At 48.6% G+C, this 19,262-nt stretch overlaps 2 long non-coding RNA genes across 2 annotated transcripts; both read left to right on the plus strand.

The window, feature by feature from the left end:
- Positions 1–5,879: 5,879 nt before the first annotated feature.
- LOC141569223 (uncharacterized) lies at positions 5,880–12,264 on the plus strand. Its single transcript, XR_012492708.2, has 3 exons — positions 5,880–7,493; positions 8,264–8,420; positions 11,972–12,264. It is a non-coding gene; the product is annotated as an uncharacterized LOC141569223 (long non-coding RNA).
- A 921-nt stretch (positions 12,265–13,185) lies between these two features.
- Positions 13,186–18,196, plus strand: LOC109460722 (uncharacterized). Its single transcript, XR_002139554.3, has 3 exons — positions 13,186–13,692; positions 14,312–14,436; positions 17,737–18,196. It is a non-coding gene; the product is annotated as an uncharacterized LOC109460722 (long non-coding RNA).
- The last annotated feature ends 1,066 nt before the right edge of the window (positions 18,197–19,262 follow it).

Raw genomic sequence — 19,262 nt, forward strand, 5'->3', positions numbered from 1 at the left:
CGTTGGGATATGGCAGGAGATGAGGGAGGATGGGCAAGCAGAAAGCCCTGAAAAGCCCTGAAGGGCAGGCCAAGGAGTGTGGCTGAGAGGAGAAATCCGACGGAGGAGTCAACAGCCTTTTGGCTCTTTCTTCCTGTCTCCTTTCTCTCCTTCTAGAGACTTCTAGGACTCTTCCCAGCACTTCGCTTTGGACTTTCAAGATTAGATTCCAGCTGTGGCCAGCTGCTGGAATTGGCACCCACCGTGGGACAGGGGTGTGGGGTGAGCCTTCAGGCCTCTCCGGCTTACAGCTAAGAAGGGGAAACTGTACATGTCAGCAAGCATTGGGCACCTACTGTGTGCCAGGCATTGGGGAATGGAGAAGAATGGGTACGGTTTCTGCTCCAGGATGGGGGCCAAGACACCGATTCTGTAAGTGTCAGAAGAGCTGGACATTGGGGCTCAGGTGGGTTGTCCAAGAAAAGGAAAATAAGGAAGACCTAGAGAGGTCCTGCTCAAGGTGAGTCTGTAAAGAAATACCATTGTTTCCCAGAGGCACAAAAGGAATTCCAGGTGCAGGGGGGCATGGAGGTGAGAAACCACTTGCGGCCTCTGTAAGACTTCCCCAAGAGTGCACGGTGAACCAGTGGCAGAATCAGCCTCTTTCTGAGGGCCCTCATCAGAAGTTGGGGTGATCCTGCCTGGTTGCCTTTGAGGTCATGAAGCCTGATCTGTACATATAGGTGCTGCTTGCAAGGGGCACATGAAATCTATTTAGGAGAACAAACACTCTGGATGTGTTTGGCACCTCCATTATTTGCAAGCAAACAGAGCCCGCTAATTGTAGCAGGAACCTGGGCTCCATTAAAACAGCCCCCAAGGACTAGTTAGAAAGCTGTTGGCAGTGCGAGTGCCTTGTACCTTCAGGAAGATGCTCTTTCTCTAAAAAGCTGATTTATCCAGTCAGCCGCTCAACAAACATTTATCCAGCGTGCCCAGCACACCAAGCCCTGTGCCAGGCTCCAGAGACACGTGGTAAATGGGATGTATACAGCCCTGCCTCCCTGGGGCTGACACGGAGTTACAGTTGTGATAGGGGCCGAGAGGGCAGAGGAGAGGGTGGTGAGAGAGAAAATAGGGCAGGAGGGGACTCGGTTTGGTTTGAGCAAGTGATTTGTTTGAGAGATGATTCTAGAAAGCACCTGAAGAGGGATGAGATGGTGGGACAGGGAGGGGAAGGCAGCTCATACAGAGTATATGAATTGTTTCTGATGGTGGGCAACTGGAATTCCAGCCTGGGGACGGACCTCGGGAGACTGTTGAATACGCCTCTCAGGAGTGTGCCCCCTTGTTGCTACTGTAAATGACCACAAACAGAGTGGCTTGAAACAGCACACATTTATTCCCTGACAGTTCTGGAGGTCTGAAGTTCTAAGATTAAGGCATTGGCAGTGTTAAAAAACAAAATTCAACTTAGCAGATTTTTAAAGATCTTAATGGCTTTACTCAGCAATTATGAATCAGAGAGCATCTAATTGAGCAGATAGAAAGGAGCTCTGAAGAGCTGTAGAAGGCAAGAGATTTCACAGGCAGAAGGGAGCGGGAACAAGGAAGTTATACTAGGCGAAAGGGGACCGGTGATTGCAAGGATAGTTTCTTTTGGGGGATGTCAGGGGTTTATCAAGCAGATGGCCTAACTAGTGTTGATCAGGTAATTCCTGATTGACTGGTTTAAGATTCCATTTTGGAGCCAAAACTATAATTACATCTTGGTTTGGTGACATAGGACTTAGCATAAGTGACTCCATTTGGGTCTTGCTTTCTTGTTTCTAACAGCAGAAATGATTCCTTCTGGAGGCTTCAGGGGAAGAATCCATTTCCTTGCATTTTCTAGCTTTCAGAAGCCTAGCTACTCTTTGGCTTGTGGCCCCATCCTCCATCTGTCACCACATTGCCTCTTTTGGCTCTGACCATCCCACCTCTCTCTTAAAAGGATTCATGTGATGACATTGGACTCACCTAGGTAATCCAGGGTAATCTCATCTCAAGGTCCTTAATCGCATCTGCAAAGCGTCTATTGCCAGGTAAGGTCACATATTTATAGGTAAGGTCACTCGTCACAGGTTCTGGGATTAGGATGTGGGTATCTTTGGGGGCCATTATTCTACCTACCACAGGTACCCACAGTACCTGCTATAGGCAGATGTAGGGAGGCCCCCTTCCCCACACCCCCTCAGTGGCAACGGCATTTAGGTTGAATCTGGAGATTGAAAAGAAGTTTCCCTGTGTAGGGAAAAGTGACCAGGCAGTGGATGTGTCTCTCTGCATGTGGTCTGAGCTGGTGTGTTCATAGGTCTGACAAGAGGCCAGTATGAATGGAGCCAAGCGAGCAGAAGTGGGAGGTAGAGTCAGGAGGGACACAGTGGGTGATGACGTGGGACTGGCCAGCGGGGACCAGGTCACCGGAAACTTGTAATTTATTCTGAGAGAGAGGGACACTGTTGGAACATTTCAAACAAGAGACTAATCTTATTTGCATTTCGGGACGATGACTCCGGCTGCTGGCCAGAAGATGGGCTGGAGGGGTCAGCAGAAGAGCCGGGAGCACTGTGTTCTGAGCAAGCCCTGAGATGTGTTCTGGACAGAGAGAGGGGTTGGGGATACAGAATGATGGCGGGCCATCAGGAATATTTAAGAGGTAGAAACAAGGACATTGGTGATGGGTTGAGGCCAGCAGAGGAATAAAGTAGGGCCTCCCTTTGCTGGAGGCAGTTTGGGTGCATGGACCTAAACTATGGATTTAGATAAAGTGGCTGATCACTGCCTATGAAAACATCCTTGACACATGGGAAGGATTCCAACTCTTTCCTCAGAAGCATCACCTGGCCCAGTGGCCACAGCCATAGCTGGCGTGGGTGGAAGCAGGGAGCAGTCTTAAAGGTGGGGACTTGGGCTGTAAAAACTAGAATTTCTCTCTCCCATTTTCCCCATCTCCGTCCTGCCTCCTTCCTTTCTTTGTTTTCAACTCAAATATCTATTTTAAAATGGAAAGAAGAAAGCAGTATAAAGTCATTACTCTAAGAAGCTCACCCAGCCTTAGATGCGTATTAAGGAAAAAACCACTGTCTTACCCCATTCCATCCTTCCATTACTATTCTTCAAAGGTTGCAACCACTGCTATCAGTTCCTCCTGTGTCTTTCCAGGCATTTTTGTGATGGTTTGCTTTCTCATACGTTTTATAATTTGGGATTGCACGCTCATCTTTGGTATGCCGTATCTGTGGGAATCCTGGGTGCTGTGATGGAAAGTGTGTCTTGTACCTTCCAGGGAGGTTTAGCATTTGCTTCCACCTGGGTTGCCATGATATCATCATCCCTGTTCTTAATGTGGAGGTTCCCTTTCGTTCAGGGAGTACAAGTCTAAACTCTAAATTGGTGTGATTGTAGGTCTATAGTTACAAATTCTTAAGGGAAAATTTTTTCTCCACTCCGAGTCTAAGTCAAGACAGACAAAATTCCTTGTTGCTGCCCTCTGCCTACACATTATGCATATAATTTTTCCCTCCTTCATTCTTCCTTTGAGATATTACCCTTCGGGGATCCTAGTTTTAGGTTGGAGTCTCCAGTCAATACTCCATCTTTGGAAGGTTCAAGGCTTTGCCTCCTGTCCCCATATGGCTGTTAAAACTGGATCCTCTTAGTTCCTGGTAATGTTCTGAAAACCTGTACCTCCCACTCGTCCCCATTTCGAAGAAATGGACGTCTCTTGTCAGTCATTATGCTTGTTTGTCTGGGGAAGGCAGTGTAGCTTAAAGGTTAGCAGTGGCTTCCAGACGTCCTCGGTTTGAAGACTCACCCTGCCACTCACTAAAGATGTGACCCTGGGGCTCTCATTACTGCACTTCTCTGAGCCTTATTTCTTCATCTATAAATTAAGGATGATAGCAGTTCTTACATCATAGGATTCTTACAAGGGTTGAGTGAAACAATGAAATGTGATTGCCTAAAATAAAGTATATTAAGCCCTTGATAAAAACTGGCCATGATAATAAATGTCCTTTTATTTTTACACAAATGGGAACAATATAGGCTATATTGTTCTATATCCTGCTTTTTCTGTATATTGTTCCGTATTAGCCCAAAGGGTTCCAGGTCATTTTTTTGGTAATGGCTGCATAGTATTCCCTTGCATGGATACACCACAATTTATTTAACCCATGCCCTGTCAGTGGGCATCTCAGATGTTTCCAATCCTTTTGCAATAACCAGTAATATTATGACCAGCATCTTTATATATCCATCTTCTCCATTCACTCATTCCAGTTTATCTCTGGATGTAGTTCACAAAATGGGATATCTCGGGGTGGAGGTGGGGGTGGGGAAGCAAAGCTTCTTTAAAAGCTCCCTCCATCTTCATTTCTTTACCTGCTTCCCTGACTAACACCCAGGGAATGTGACAGCTGAAGGGAAATACACAAGGAAGGACCCAAAAGTTGCATGGATGAACACTTCCCCTTCTCTCCTGTCTTATTTTTTTCTACAGTGAAAGATATATTGATTAGACAGTAATTAAGAGCGCTCTGGACAGCATGAGGCACTAACAGCCTCCCAGGTGTTTAATAAGTGCCAAGGCTGCCAAGAAAAAAATTTATTTAGCATCATAACAGGCTATGGATGCCAAGTTTGCCTTCATCCATGGCACTGTAACACTAAACAGATACAGGGTCAGGGTTTTAATGCTCGCTGGAGAGGGCAACCCAGAGTGGGTAAGGCCAGACAGCTCTGGGTACTAAGCCAGTCACGGCCACAGTTCTGTGACGATGGCCAAGTTATGGACCTCTGTGAATCTCAGTGTCTTCACCTGTCCATCAGGGCTAGTGATATCTACTTCATTGGGTTTGGGGGTTCATGGAACGCAGCAGTGAAGAATGTGAATGCCGGGTTCTAATCTAGCCACTTCCACTTATTAGCTGGTGATTCTGGGCAGGCTTCTGAATGCTTTTGAGTCTCATTTTCTTCATCTATAATATGGGAATAAAAATAACTCTAGGAGCCCATATTATGGAATTGTGGTTAATAAGATAGGAAGAAAATATGTGCCAAGGACTTAGCCCGGCGCTTGGCACAAATTAAATGCTCAAAAAATTAGTAACTTGTATTATTGCTATTAGAAGTTGGTTGAATGTTAAAGGAGATAATGTATGTATATACACCTGGAAAAATAGGTACCATATTTTCTCGTGTATAATGCGCACCCACGTTTTAGGCCCAAACTCGGGGAAAAGATCTTTCATTTTAATTTTTTAGTACGACCCATGTATAATGTGCATCCTTATTTTTCCCTCACAAATTTGGCAAAATACAGTATATAATGTATATGTAATAGTTCAGGCAATGACGGTTGTGATTACAGATAAAATGGATGGTTCTGTGGTTTAGCACAGGAAAAGTTGATTTCTCACTAACGTCACCGCCCACTGCTGGCATTCCCCGTGGGGTGGCCCTCCTCCAGGAAGTGATTCAGGCACCCAAGCTCCTTCTACCTTGTGGCTCTTCCACATATGGCTTGGAGTCCACCCCATTCAGCTGGCAGATTTGGAAAGAAAGGATGGGGAGACGTACCACTTGTTAACCACAGCAGCCCTAAAGTGATCGGTCACTCCCTCTCATAGTCTATTGGCCAAAACTAGTCATATGACTTCCACTTAGATGCAAGGGGTACTGGGAAATGCAGTCCCTGCCTGATCAGCCATTTACCAGCAACAACTCTGTTATATGGAAAGAAGGCAAGAATCCTTGGTGGTCACCTTGACTTAACCTAGCACCCTCATTTCCAAAGGGTGACCCAGAAATGGCTTGAGAGTGGGAGAGTCTTGCCAAAAGTTATCTAGTGGGTTGGAGCTGGGGGTTTGTAGGGATGCCTCTCCCTTTCTTGTACCAGGGTGACAGAGGTGCTGGAAACATCACCCCCCAGACGATAGTAATGAGAGCAATGATTCCTGTTGGCGCCTAGACACAGATCGCCCTTGTGATCACGTTTAACCCTCCAAACAGTCCCAACAGAGCGTTTTTATTATTACCATCATCTGTGTCACAGGTGAGGAAACTGAGGCATGGCTACGATGGGCATGCTTTGCCCAAGTTATCACAGCATAGCAAGGGCCAACCCAGGACATGAACTCAGATCTTGAGGTGAACACAGTCATCTTGGGAGGTCAGGATCACGGCAGAGGATCCCTCATTTAGGGTTGGGGAAAGGGACCCTCCACCTCCCCCAGCAGATTTCAGACACCAAGGCCTGCTGGACAAGACCTGGCTCCTAGGACGCTCAATTAAACAAACCAGAGGAAGAACGGAGAAGAACAGTTGTTCTTTCTGGAACCTCTAGTTTGTTCTTTGAGCTGGTTAAACATGGCCCCTGCAACCTCATTGACCCTCTTCCTCGGCTCTGTAAGTCCTTGGGTGGCTGCCGCGGACATTTTTGTATACCCCGCCCTTGACACTGAGCCGGACACACTAAGAGACTCAGCGGATATTTGTGGAATAAAAGAAAGGAAAACCTCAAAGGAAAATTGATCTAAATGACAACTGTTTTCACGTGTGTGTGTGTCGTTGTGGACTGTGAAGGTTAAACGGAGCCTCGGCTAGGTACTGGACACTTCTCTGCATCCTCGCAGAGCCCTGGGAGGCAAGTCCCATTGACATCTACATGTAGCAGACCGGGAAACTGAGGCACTCCTCTGCGGCTTCTCATTGGTCAGGCCAGCCTGACTCCTTGGCCCTTGTCCCATCTGCTGCCTTGCGCTGCCTCTTGTTGGCCAGGTCCTGCAGAGCTCGAGTGGACGGGGGTGAGCCGGCCTGCGGGCACAGACCATGTGACCACAAGAAGGACCTTGCTTTTGTAGTGACCCAAGCTTCCTTGGCCCTGTCCAGAGTCACAAGGGGCTGAAAAGAGACCTCTGGGCATCTATAATTAGGCCTTGTCTGGCGTCAGGGGTGCCGGATTTTCTGTCTTGCCTAATGTTGGCTGAGCACTCACTACGTGACAGGGGCCATGCTAAGCCCTTTAAACCCTTGCTCTGACCCTCACTGTAAGCCCCTGGCAGATGCACCAGCCTCTCTGTTCTCCAATGAGGAAACTGAGGCCCAGGAAGGGCCTGACCTGAGGTTGTTCAGCTGAAAGGGGATTGAAGCAGGATTTAAACACAGACCCTGCAGCTGCAGCCCTAGACGGTAATCCGCAGGTTCTGTCAATGAAAGTAGTGCCATGATTTCAGATCAAAGCAGGGTTTCAACTGAGTAGGCAGGAAAGAGGTGTGCTGAGGGCTCTTGGACTCTGACTGGTCTCACAGGCCTTCCCCTCAGCCTGGAATGCCCCTCGCCCCGATCTGCACGTGACTGACTCCTTCCTCTCCACTGGGTTTCTGTGTAATTGTCACCTCCTCCAGGAAGCCTCCCCGTCCACATCCACTCCTGATCTGCCCAGTTATTTTCTCCTTTGAAGTCATCTTCAGGTGAGATGTTCTTTACTTGTTTATTGCCTGGTTGCCTAACTAGATATAAACTCCATGAGGGCAGATTGTGTTTCTCCTCTTCCCTGTGGGATCCAGATGGACACATAGTAGATGTCCTATAAATGGTTGTCAAGTGAGCGACTGATGGAAGGTGAGGGATTCTCAGGGTCAAGAGGCCACCAGGATGGATGGGCAGATGAATGTCTGCAGAGACAGAGCCACTTGTGTGCCCAGAGTGGGATCTCCTCTAACTGTGGGGGACGTAGGGAGCAGGATCCAGCCTCTAGGAGAGGGAGTCTGGCTGTGTGCAATGGAATGCCGAGGGCAGCCAGGTCCAGGTCTGGGACAGAGTGGCCTCTCTTTGCCCCAGCGCTTAGGAACATCAAACACCAGTAGCTCCTGGAGCAGAGCCAGTTCCTGGACGGAGGCCTGAGTGTCCTGATGAGTCACTGATCTTTGCTGGGACTGGCTTCAGGGACCTAGAGGTTGGGCAGCTGGAAGGTGAGAAATGGGTGGCACCTGGAGGTAAAGAAAGAGGGGAATTTGTTGAGACTTAGTCAGGCTGCCCCCCTTCCCAAGGCCTGGCGTCTCCATCAGTAAAGATTGCTGAAGAAATGAATGAAGGGGGTGGTCCTAAACAGCCCCCCAAAGTCCTTTCTCTTAAACAAACATGAGCTGCTTAGCATGGTTCAAAGTGTTGTTCAAGCATGAATGCATGTTATTCTCATCACAACCTAACAGCAGGTCCTCTCATTAATTTCACTTTACAGAGAAGAAACTGAGGCACAGAGACGGGAAGTGACTTCTCCAAAGTCACACAGCTGGAGTGGGATTCGATCCCTGCCTTCTGGCTCCAGGGCCTGCACTTGTAGCTCTCTACTCTGCTGCTTGTTTGGGGATAAAATACTCTGACTCGAAGAAGAAAAGGTAAGAGTTTGCAGACTCTTGAAAAGGAGCGGAAGTTTTCCACAAGTAAATTCTTACTAAGAAAGCCAATGTGCTCAATATAGATGATGAGAGCCACCCTGGTCAAAGTGGGAATCGGGGTCCCCGAGACCTCCATGCTCAGTTTCATACCCCCCACCTCCCACCTCTTCCCGTACCTCCCTCTAAGTGTTCTGGCTCTAAGCCTTGCCTCTGTCCACTTGTCTCAAGGATTCTCATATTTCTAAAAACCAGAAACAGACAGACTTGACTTTGTGGTTGCTATTGCTGTTAAACTTCTTAGTCCCCAGAACCCTCAGGTCTGAGGGGACGGGGGTGTAGGTGAGAGGCCCACCCAGCACCTACCCTGCTTGGAGGTGTCTGAAGCCCCACCTTGGTAGGGTATGACTGTACTCAGGAATCCTACAGGAGTCTGACATTCCCAGGCATTCTGTATCCCTAAGACAGTCTCGTATTCTCAAATGTTTTTAATTGAGAGACAATTTTTATACATTAAAGTGCACAAATATTTTGTTACACCTAGATCACCACCTATATAACCACAATCATGAGATGCAATATTTCCAGCCCTGGCAGCTCCTATACACACACCCCTTTCTAGTATTCTAAACATTTCTAACCTTCTGAAGAAACTTGTAAAATAGGACTTGGCAAACTATGACTTGGGGGCCTAATCTGGCCAACTGTCTGCTTTTGTTAATAAAGTTTTATTGAAACATGTCCACACCCATTTGTTTACATCACGTCCATGGCTGCTTTTCTACTGTAAGTGCAGAAGTGGAGTCACTATCACAGAGCCTATAGGGTCCACAAAGTGAAAAATACCTGAGTCTTTACAGAAAAAGTGTGTCGCACCCTGTTCGAAAACAGAACTTTCTTCAATGATGTAATATTCTAGACCTTCACTATCCAAGGTGGTAGCCATGAGCCACATGTGGTTTACTGAGCACTTGAAATGTGGGCTTGTTTGACTGAGAAACTAAACTTTAAATTTTTTTTCTAATGTACATTAATTTACATTTAAATTGCTGGATATGGTTCCAGTGCGAAAGGGTTCTAACCCGGGGACACTAAAGAGTCCAGCATCCACACATCCTGAGAGAGACTAACATTCCAAGAAGGGACACAAATGTATCCCCAGGGTTGTGTCTCCTGGAAGTGGCCCCACGGTCTCAGGCCAGCAGCTTTGGGGTTAATGAAGAAGCAGCTTGGTACTGCTAGAATTTTCTTCAAAGATGTTGTTTGTATTGATAGATTTTTGGATGATGCTATAGTATTGAGAGAGAGAGAGAGAGAGAGAGAGAGAGAGAGAGAGAGAGAGCGAGAGAGAGAGAGAGAGAGAGAGAGAGAGAGAGAAAATCAATGCTCTGCTGATTGTACCAGGAAGGGCAGTCGGTTGGTGAGAAAACTGCAGCGTGTATTGGAAAATAGATTTTTCTGCCCTCCAGACATTAGCTTGAAATTCTTTGAAATGAGGGACCACAATCTGTGTCAGAAATGAAAGATTAAGGAGGTTAATATGCTGGGCCTCCCCTTCTCCTTTTTAATTTCCACGTCCTGGGTGCCCTTGGCCCCTGAGGAAGACGCACAGGTTCCTGCCACACTCCACCTGGCGTCCCCTTCCCCCATTTCTCTGAGGGCCCCTCAGGAGGGGCACCTGCTCCTGAGGCTGATGCAGACTGGAGGGAGAGGCTGGCCGGCCTTTGTTCCTGGGAGTGGACTTCGGGCCTTCATATCTGGTGCCCTTCTCTCTGGGGGTGCTTTCCTGGCCAGGCCCTGACCCCACTCCTGGCTCCTCACAGATGTGCTGGGTCCCTGGGCCGCGGGCAGTCTCGGTGCAAACTCTGGGGAGGCCGTGTGCTGAGGGCACTGCTTCCCCCAACCCCCCCAGTTTCATGAGTTACCGATTTGCGTGCATGATATGAAATTCAAATGTGTGAAAATTGAGCAATAAGTGCATATGTTATGAAGAAGTGAGGATTTTATTCCCAGAGCACTAAACTATATTATTAAATCACTGAGTAGACTGTGTTTAGGCAAAGTCGTTGATAATCTCTTTCCAGAATTTTATACGTGTCCACTTAGTAAGCTCTTTCCTTTAATAGTTGAATATAGAGTCGGCTGACTTTCTGTCTAATAAGCAGCTGATGGAGGTAAAAGATTTGACTTTTGGCCTGCTCCATGGGGTTCCCTTCTTGGTCTTGAAAATACCAGGTTTAAGAGACCCGCCCTCCTTAGCCCTCAGGTCAGCACGTCTGGGGTCCTGCTCGTCAGTTATTCTGTTAACACCTGTACAAAATCAAGGGCAATGTAATTTTTACCCAACTGTGCAGAAGACTCCTTAGCGTATCAGCAACTGTAGAGAGAGAGGGGCTTGAGGGACACTGGGTTCCAGCATTTGGGTCCTTTGGGAGGACCCAAGGCCCTGGCAACGGAGGCAGCCACTTGGGATGTGCACAACGCTGCACTTGGAAGAGACTCAGCTAGTGGGGGGCACAGCGAGAGCAAACTGGGGGCCATAGGACACTTTCTCGGGTGGGTCTGGGCGACTTCATCTTGGGATCCAGATCCAGGAAGCATCGAGTCCAGCCTTGCTTTCCACTCCATCCAATAACCTGCAGACACTGAGCCTCTCCTGGGGTTGAGTCCTCCCAATTCAGTGGGTCCCCCATTCCAGGGCTCCTGCTAAAGCAGCTTTGGGGGATGCGGTGGGGAGGACCGGACTTGGCTGCTAGAATAGACTGGAAGTCCCACCTTCACACCTGTTCTGGGCACCAACCAGGAAGAAGGATCCATCCAGTGAGGACTGCACGTGCACCCCAGGGCAGACCGAGGGTGTGTGTGAGATATATCAGAGAGGGGGAGGCAGAGGGTATCTTCCTGCTCCTTCCCCTCCACAGGCCACGTCAAGTCCCCAGAGCTCTCTCTGGTGACTCCAGCATCTTCTATGTAGCACATACCCCTTTGGCAGTTTTTCTTCTGTTGGTGCCATTCCTGGGTAATGTTGGTCTCCCTCCTGACTGGACGCTCCCTGAAGGCAAGGCTGATGTCTCTTCTCGCTCTCCACATTGCTTTGTCTTTCCTGTTTGTTGCCACGTTCCCAAAACCCAGCGAAGGGCAGGGACGTGCAATCGTTGTTAGGTGGATGAACTAACGCATGGAATGACTGCATTTTATTTAGTGCTTACTATGTGCCCTGGCAGCACTTCCCTGTACTAACCCCAGGGGAAAGTAAGAAGCACAGGTAAAAGCATTCAACTAATGCTTCCTGATGCCTGTGGAGCTATACTCCACTGGAGGCCCTGGAGTGATCCCAGGATGCCCCTCACCCCCGTTCTCCCAAGCTTGCCATATCCCAGGTGGAGCCCAGTATGAGGTCATCTGGAGCAAATGGATTCAATTCTCCCTTGCTCTGTAAGAGTGAGAGCTGCTCCATGCAGCACTTCTCAGGCAAGTAAGGACCTCCGGGGCTGCTTTGACCTGAGGTCAGCAGGCTTCAGAAGCTCTGTCTGTCTGTCTGTCTGTTCCTTAAGATGCACATTTCAGCCTGGAGCCCTCGCCTTCTGTCGTTGCAGCAGTGTGGATGAAACAGGACTGGCAGCGATTGGTATCAGATTTCCTGAACCAGCAGGACTTGGAATTTTATAAGGGATTTTGAACTGGAAGGTATGTGAAAGACTATTTCATTCATTCGTATATTCATTCATTCACTCTTGTGGCAGAGACTGGTGAGCTGTTCACTAAACCCACTACCTGTTCTTCCAAGGCACACAAATAGACCACATTTCCAGCCTTCTTCGTACTTCTGTGTGCCCATGTGGCTGAGTTCCGGCTAATGGAATGTGAGCAGAAGTATCATACACCGCACTTAGGCCTGGCCCATAACACCCCACCCCCCAAATCCTCCCCATTCTCTCTTTCTCCATCTACCAGTTGAATGCAGGAGACTCAGATCCTAGAGGAGGGATGAGTCACAAATGGAAGGAGCCTGGGTCCTTGAATGGCTGCCTACTGATTGAGAACGTCATGTGGCCGTCAGAGGAAGAGAACAAAACGATTGTGTTAAAGCACTGAACTGTTATAGCAGCTAATGTTATCCTAACACACACAGTTTATTCTGCAAATACTTATTGAGCATGTGCTATGTACCAGACACTGGGCTAAATGCGGAGATTTAGTAAGTAGCCAGCAAGGTGGACAAGGTCCCTGTCCCTGGGGAGCTTCCATTCTAGTAGGAAAGACAGAGAATAAACAAATAGGATTATTTCAGATAGTGACGAGGGCAATAAAGAAAGAGAAAGCAGGATAATGGTGGAGAGAGGGATGGAGGTGGGAGAGTTCTTTAATTAGGCAGTTAGGGAAAGTTTCCTTGAGAAGGGAACGCAACACTTGTCCTGAGATTTGAAGGCTGGCTGTGCCAGGATTTGCAGGAAGGGCATTTCTGGTAGGGAGTACAGCATGAGCAAAGGCCCTGAGGTAGGAAAAGAAAGGAAGCCAGGGTGGCTGGAGGGAAGTGGGGAGTGGGAGGAGATGGTTTTGGAGAGAGAGGGGAGAGTCAGATCAGCAGAACCACAGGAAGCATGGAAAGGAATCTGGATGCTTGCCAAAAGTATTTTAAGTATCTTATGAGCCATGAGTTGTGCTAAACATTGAAGATAAAATGATGAGCAAAAAATAGATGCTGTTCAATTTTCTTGGTACACAGGTTCTAGATGACTGACTGCCCATCTGATACTTGACTCCTCTCTCAAGTGTCTCTGCCAAGCTGCCTTTGTTTGTTTGCCTCCAGTGACGGGGAGCTCACCATCTAACAAGGCAGGCCATTGCCTCTCTGCATGGTTCTGATGGTTCCAAGTCCTTCCTTAAATTGCCGCCTGGGGCTTTCACTTTCACTCAGTGGCTCTGGGGTAAAGAAGGAAGTGACCCCTTTTGACTTACGGAAACAGGGCAGCTACTATATGCCAGGCTTCAGAGACACAGTGGAGAATAAAACAGGCCATTGCTGGCAAGAAGCTCATGATCTTTAAGAAGAGGTGAGATGTGCTCATTTCTCATATAGCATATTATCATATGCTATAATATTAACTTGCAAAGCCAGGTTGCCTAAAGCATGGAGAAGAAAGGAAATAGAGGAACTATTCTCATTTGAATGAATCAAGGAGGGCATCCTGGAGGAGGAGGCATTTCAGGTGTCTGCAAAACAGATGAGATGGGGTGGAGTCTCCTCCCTCGAAGGCATACAGATTGGCTCAGGGTGAGTCCCAGCTCTGTGTGGGAACTGTGCTCTAAGGGTTTGAGGGTGTCAGGATAAAACTTCAATACATTAACCAATGAGCCCCGCCCCCCCCGGCCCCCATCCACCCTCCATTTCAGGCAGCTACAGGGTCCTCTGTACTTCCTGCCTCAGAGATGGTTATAACAACAAAAGAAGAATAAAAAAAGAGTCATATGTGGTTTGTGGATCCCAAAAGTCTGTTCTAAGTCACTAGAATCTGGCTTTTGAGCCTCAATATTATAGGTCTTGAAGGATCCAGGGCATAAAATTTAGATCCAGCAGACAATGTAGAAGACTATTCAGTCAAAGGTGGTTGTTGTCATCCTGGAAGAAAGGGTGGCAGTTTCTGGGCTGGGGGCAGAAGGAGGGTCTGGGCGATAGGACAGTACCCAATGGAGGGAAGTGGGAAATTTGCCTAGTAAGCAGGAGGCATGGGTCTGTAGATAAGCAAATTCTCTTTTGAGAGGATGCAAAGATTGGTGAGGGTGAAAAAAGCAGAGGCTAATATCTTACAAGTACCCTGCTACTTGAGTCTGGGCATTTGTTTCCACCTCCTGCTATCCTTGTTGTTAATCAGATTTTTCTCATGCCACTCCAGGGCCCGCTGGAGAGCTCTTCTAGCCTGCCCGAGAATTGCATCAATCAAGAGGAATGTTGGCTTGAGAGAGACAGGCAGCTAGCTTCTTGTCAAGACCCTGGATCCAGCCATACCTGAAGTTGCAGGTACAGAATTTCTCAGGCATGTGAGAAAACAAATGATTGCTCTTGTTTGCTTGTTTCTTAAGTGACTATGAGTTGGGTTTCTGTCCCTTGCAACCAGGAGTCCTGATAATGGCATCTAGCAGGAGGGAGTGGGAGGAGAGATTACCATGGATGTATTGAATCAAGCAGGACACTAGCTCATTCAAGTCTCCCCTCAACTCTGTGAGCTGGAGAACGCTCTCCTTTTATAGACACGGTGCCTGAAACTCAGAGGCCTCAGGGCACAGCAGTGGCATGGCCAGCCTTGGAACATGGCTGCTCTACCATTCAGAGCCACTCTATGCCCCAATGAGCTGCCCCTGGGCTGCCCTGCTGCCGATGCTGCAGAGAGAAGATGGGAGAAGGGCATCTGGGGTGTGTATAGAGCCTCAGAAATAAGCCACGTCGCAGCAGTCAGGCGCTGAGCACATCTGGATTGGGAGCAAAGCAGATGGCCCATCTGACTCCAGCCCATCGTGTAACTTTATGGCGTCTTCGGCAGGTTCTCCTCCCTGCTGCGTTTATAGGGATGTCTTCAGGATTTCCTTTTTGATATATGAGAGAGGCTCGTGGACTGGGGCCCCCTCCATCAGAGGGTAATCTGTGAGTAAATCACTGCAAACCAGCGACAAGTGTTTGAGCGGGGCCCGTGTCCTGTGCGTGCTTTGGGATAAATCTTCCGAGTAACGTGCTTACATGTGTGTGACCCTGGGGACCGAACAGCATGAAAAGGTCAAGTATGAGGGACAAAGGGGAACTTGTCCTTTGCTCTCACTCTGGACCAGAAGACAGAGCAGGAAGGCAATGGTAGGAGGGTATATTGGTTTCCCAGGGCTGCTGTAACTAAGGACCACAAATTTGGAGGCATAAAACAACAGAAGTTTATTCTCGCACAGTTCTGGAGGCCGGAAGTCTGAAATCAAGGTGTCCGCAGGGCTATGCCCCATCTGGACACTCGAGACGAGAATCCTTCTTTGCTTCCTCCAGCTTCTGTTGGTTGCCAGCAATCCTTGGCGTTCCTCGGCTTGGAGACAGACACACCACTCCAATCTCTGCCTCTATCATTACATCACAAGGCCGTCTTCCCTGAGTGTGTTTCCATGTCTGTATCAACACCTTCTCCCTTCTCTTTTGAAAACATCGATCTCCAAGTAAGGGTCCATTCTACCTGGTATGACGTCATCTTCACTTGATTACATCTGCAAAGACCCTATTTCCAAACAGTTACATTCAGCGGTTCTGGATGGACATGAACTTTAGGGGGACATTATTCAACCCAGTACCAGAGAGTGAAGGTGGTTCTTGCGTGAAGAAGGGGCTGGACTGGAGGTAGGAGGGGCTTCAGAATATGCACATGTCCCTTTGGGGAATTTCCTTTGGAGACCAAATCTCATAGCAGCTTCTGTTCATCCTGATGAGGACTTAGGCCCTAGGGGCCTATGCAGGCTGAATAAACGCTTTCTCTGTAACCCAGCAACTCTACTCCTAGAAACATCCCCACTAGAAATGAGTCCTGTAGTCATTGGAAGAAATGCACTAGAATGGTCTCAGCAGGATTAGTCATCTTGGCTGAAAACTGGAAACTACCAAAAGCCTGTCTTGGTGGATTGGAAATACAGCCACAATTCTTTGTAGCCCATCCCATTAAGAGACAGAGTATTTCTTCTCCCCTTGAATCTGGGCTGGTCTTGTGATTTTCTCTGAGTAGTAGAATGTGGCAGCAGCGATGTATTCTGGTTTCAAGCTCAGGTTCAAGAGGCCTTGCACGCTTCTCCTTGTTTCTTGGAACTCTGCGGTCACCATGTGACACACCCAGGCGGGCCAACTAGAGGATGAGAGATGGGTGGAACAGCGAACAGCTTTCCTAGCTGAGGTCATCGTAGACCCAGCAGCTGCAGCCACAGATGTAGGCACATGAGCGAGCCCTGCTGAGATCGGCCCAGAGCAGCCCAGAAGAACCACCCAGCAAAATCCAGTCCAAATGTACCCACAGAAGTACATGCTAAATGAATGGCTATTGTTTTTAGGCACTAAGCTTTGGGGAGTTTTGTTCCCCAGCAACAGCTAACTGATACATCATCAAGAGTAAAATGGATACGTTGTAGTAGAATCACAAAAGCACAGCAAGGAGAATGAATGAACTATTGCAACACACAACATGGGTGAATCTGATACTATCCTGAGTGAAAGAAGCTCAGTCCAGCAGAGGGCATTCTATATGATTCCATTTATGCAAATAGTACAGAAATAGGTGAAAGCAATCTATGGTGAGGTAAGTCAGGATAGTGGTGACCCTTGGGGGATAGTGACTAGGAATGGACACAGAGGTACTTCTGGGGGCTGGGTAAATGGGTATGTTCACTTGGTGCGCTTTCACTGAGCTGTGGACTTATGATGTGTGCATTTTTTATGCATGTAGGTTATACCTTGGGAGAGATTAAACAATACCAGATCTTTTTTTTTCTTTCCCCCCTAACTGCTGGAAAGCCAATGAGATTGCATCTTATGTGGAGGACAGGTGTGTAAGGGAAAATCATATACTATAGTCAAAACACCCTTGAAAATTCGTTGGGAAGCCATCACGTTGGAGTCCACTGCCATCTCGCAATAAATCCAGCACAGCCAGTGTTTCCTCCCACATTGGGACAGATCACTGTGTCTCCTGTCAGACTCCAGGAGAAGTAGAGGCTTGTGTTTAGGGGTCACACTTTGTGATTCTCACAGGGACCCAGAGCAGCCAGGTGCTCACACCCAGGCACATGTGGGACCAGGGGAGAGGTCTTGGCTCGGGGCAGGCACCCTTCAAAACCAGGGGTGTAGGGAATCCCCTGTCCTACAATCTCTCCCTTGGGGTGGGGGTGGGCACATGTGTTTAGTCAAGTTGACCTTAACCACATTGAACTAAGTGAAGTTAAGTTCATATACAATGTGAGGCCAGCGTATTTAAGGACTTAACTCTTGTTTAACCAACTGCTCTTAACTTATCACTGCAAAACCCCCTGTGCCATCTGGAACATCAGAGTTGTATTAGGAGATCTGAATTGTGGTCCTCGTGTGATCCCAGGTATGTCACCTCATCTCTCTGGGACTCAGGGTCCTCATCTGTAAATGGGGGGTGGTGCAGACTTGGGCAAAAAGGGCACCCTCTATCTCTTTGGGAGTCTGGGGTTCTAAGCCGCCCTTTGGGAGATAAAATACCCTATGACCCAGGTCCTGAGGGCTGCCATAGGTCTTCTGGGTGACTCTGGGCCAATACATTCTTCCCTGTTTTTCTTTTTGCAGGTGCTGGACACAGGCAGGGGCCAGGGCTGCAAAAGAGGACTGCGATGGCTGGGTGCAGGTAGGACGAATTGCTTGGAATAAAGAGAGCAGCCACAGGTTGCAAGAGGGAAGCCCGAGGTGCAGGCAATATGCTTGAGGCTTCTGAGTGAGAGCCCCAGGCATGGGACTTTCTCCAGCAGCTCTGATATTCCTTTCTGAACCTGTAAAGCAGCCCAGCCCTGGCTGGAGAGTGGGTAGTTCCAGCTAGGGCAGGTGGACCGAGGGCAGCTAGACACACAGAGAAGAAGAATGGAAGGGAGAGAGAAAATGGGGACAGACAGACAAAGGGGCAAGAGAGAAAGCAGAGAAAGAGCACCACACAGAGAAACTTTCATCCATTCAATACGTATTTATCGAGCACCAACTCAGTGCCAGGTGCTATGCTTGAGGCAGAGAGAGAGGTGGAGAGAAAGAGAGAGAAGAGACAGAGACAGATGACAAAAGACCCAGAAGAGATGGAAAGACAGAAATTGTGATAAAGAGCAAAATGGAGACATATTTCATTCATTCATTTCACAATATTTATTGAGCACCTACTTAGTGTTAGAGGCAGATTCGGGGTGGGGGTTGAGAGAGAGAGAGAGAGAGAGAGAGAGAGAGAGAGAGAGAGAGAGAGAGAATAGAGAGCCTGGTAGATTGAGTTTGTAGCTGGGCAGTGCCTTCTCGGTTACAGCAGAATATTACAGGAACACACACACAGCCAGATCTTCTGATTGCAAAGCGCCAAGCTCCTCACTCCTCACGTTCCACTCTCAGGAACTTACTTGGGGCTAAGGTGGGCTGTGCACGGGGGTTCCCAATCCTGGCTGCACACCCGAAGTGTTTAGGAGACTCTCAAAGACACTATAGACTCCTGGGTCCCAACTCTGGCAATTTGGCTGCGGGGCTCTGAACTGGGGCCTGGGAATCTGTATTGGAGCCCCTCCAGGGACTCAGGGGGTATGGGAGTCCAGGTGGTGGACACGTGTCCCCAAGGGGCCTCCCCTGGGGCTCTCACTGCTGTCACAGCCACACACGTCCTTTTGCAAACACACACGGCCCATGATTGATTCTCTGCTGTCCCCCTCACAGCCCAGCGGGTCTGATTGAATGGCCGACGTACTGCCCAAACACCCTGCTGGAACCACTTCTCTGCCCTCTGCCCCGGAAGTCGTTTGTTTGTTTTTAGACACAGCCTTTATGTCCAGCTGAAAGGCCACCGGCCTCCCTGGAGCCGCCCCTCCAAGCTGGAGCCAGGCTGAAAGTTGCCCTGGGACTGGGGCGGCAGGTTCCAACTGTGGGGAACCTTGATTCCAAGGCCAGGCTGGCCAGGCGTGGTGGCCCAGGCGGAGGTGCTCACACTGGAAGGTGGCAATGTGGTCACTGTGGGCACCCCCTGCTTCCCGTATTGAGGCAGCCCTAGCTTTATCTGGGTGTTTGTCCTGTGTGAAGATACTTTCCTCTACCTTTAAACTGTGAGTGGCTCCTGGGCAGCCATCTCGCCCTCC

Source organism: Rhinolophus sinicus, chromosome 9 (genome assembly GCF_057876585.1).
Source record: "Rhinolophus sinicus isolate RSI-liver-muscle chromosome 9, RSI-T2T, whole genome shotgun sequence".
Lineage (NCBI taxonomy): Eukaryota > Metazoa > Chordata > Mammalia > Chiroptera > Rhinolophidae > Rhinolophus > Rhinolophus sinicus.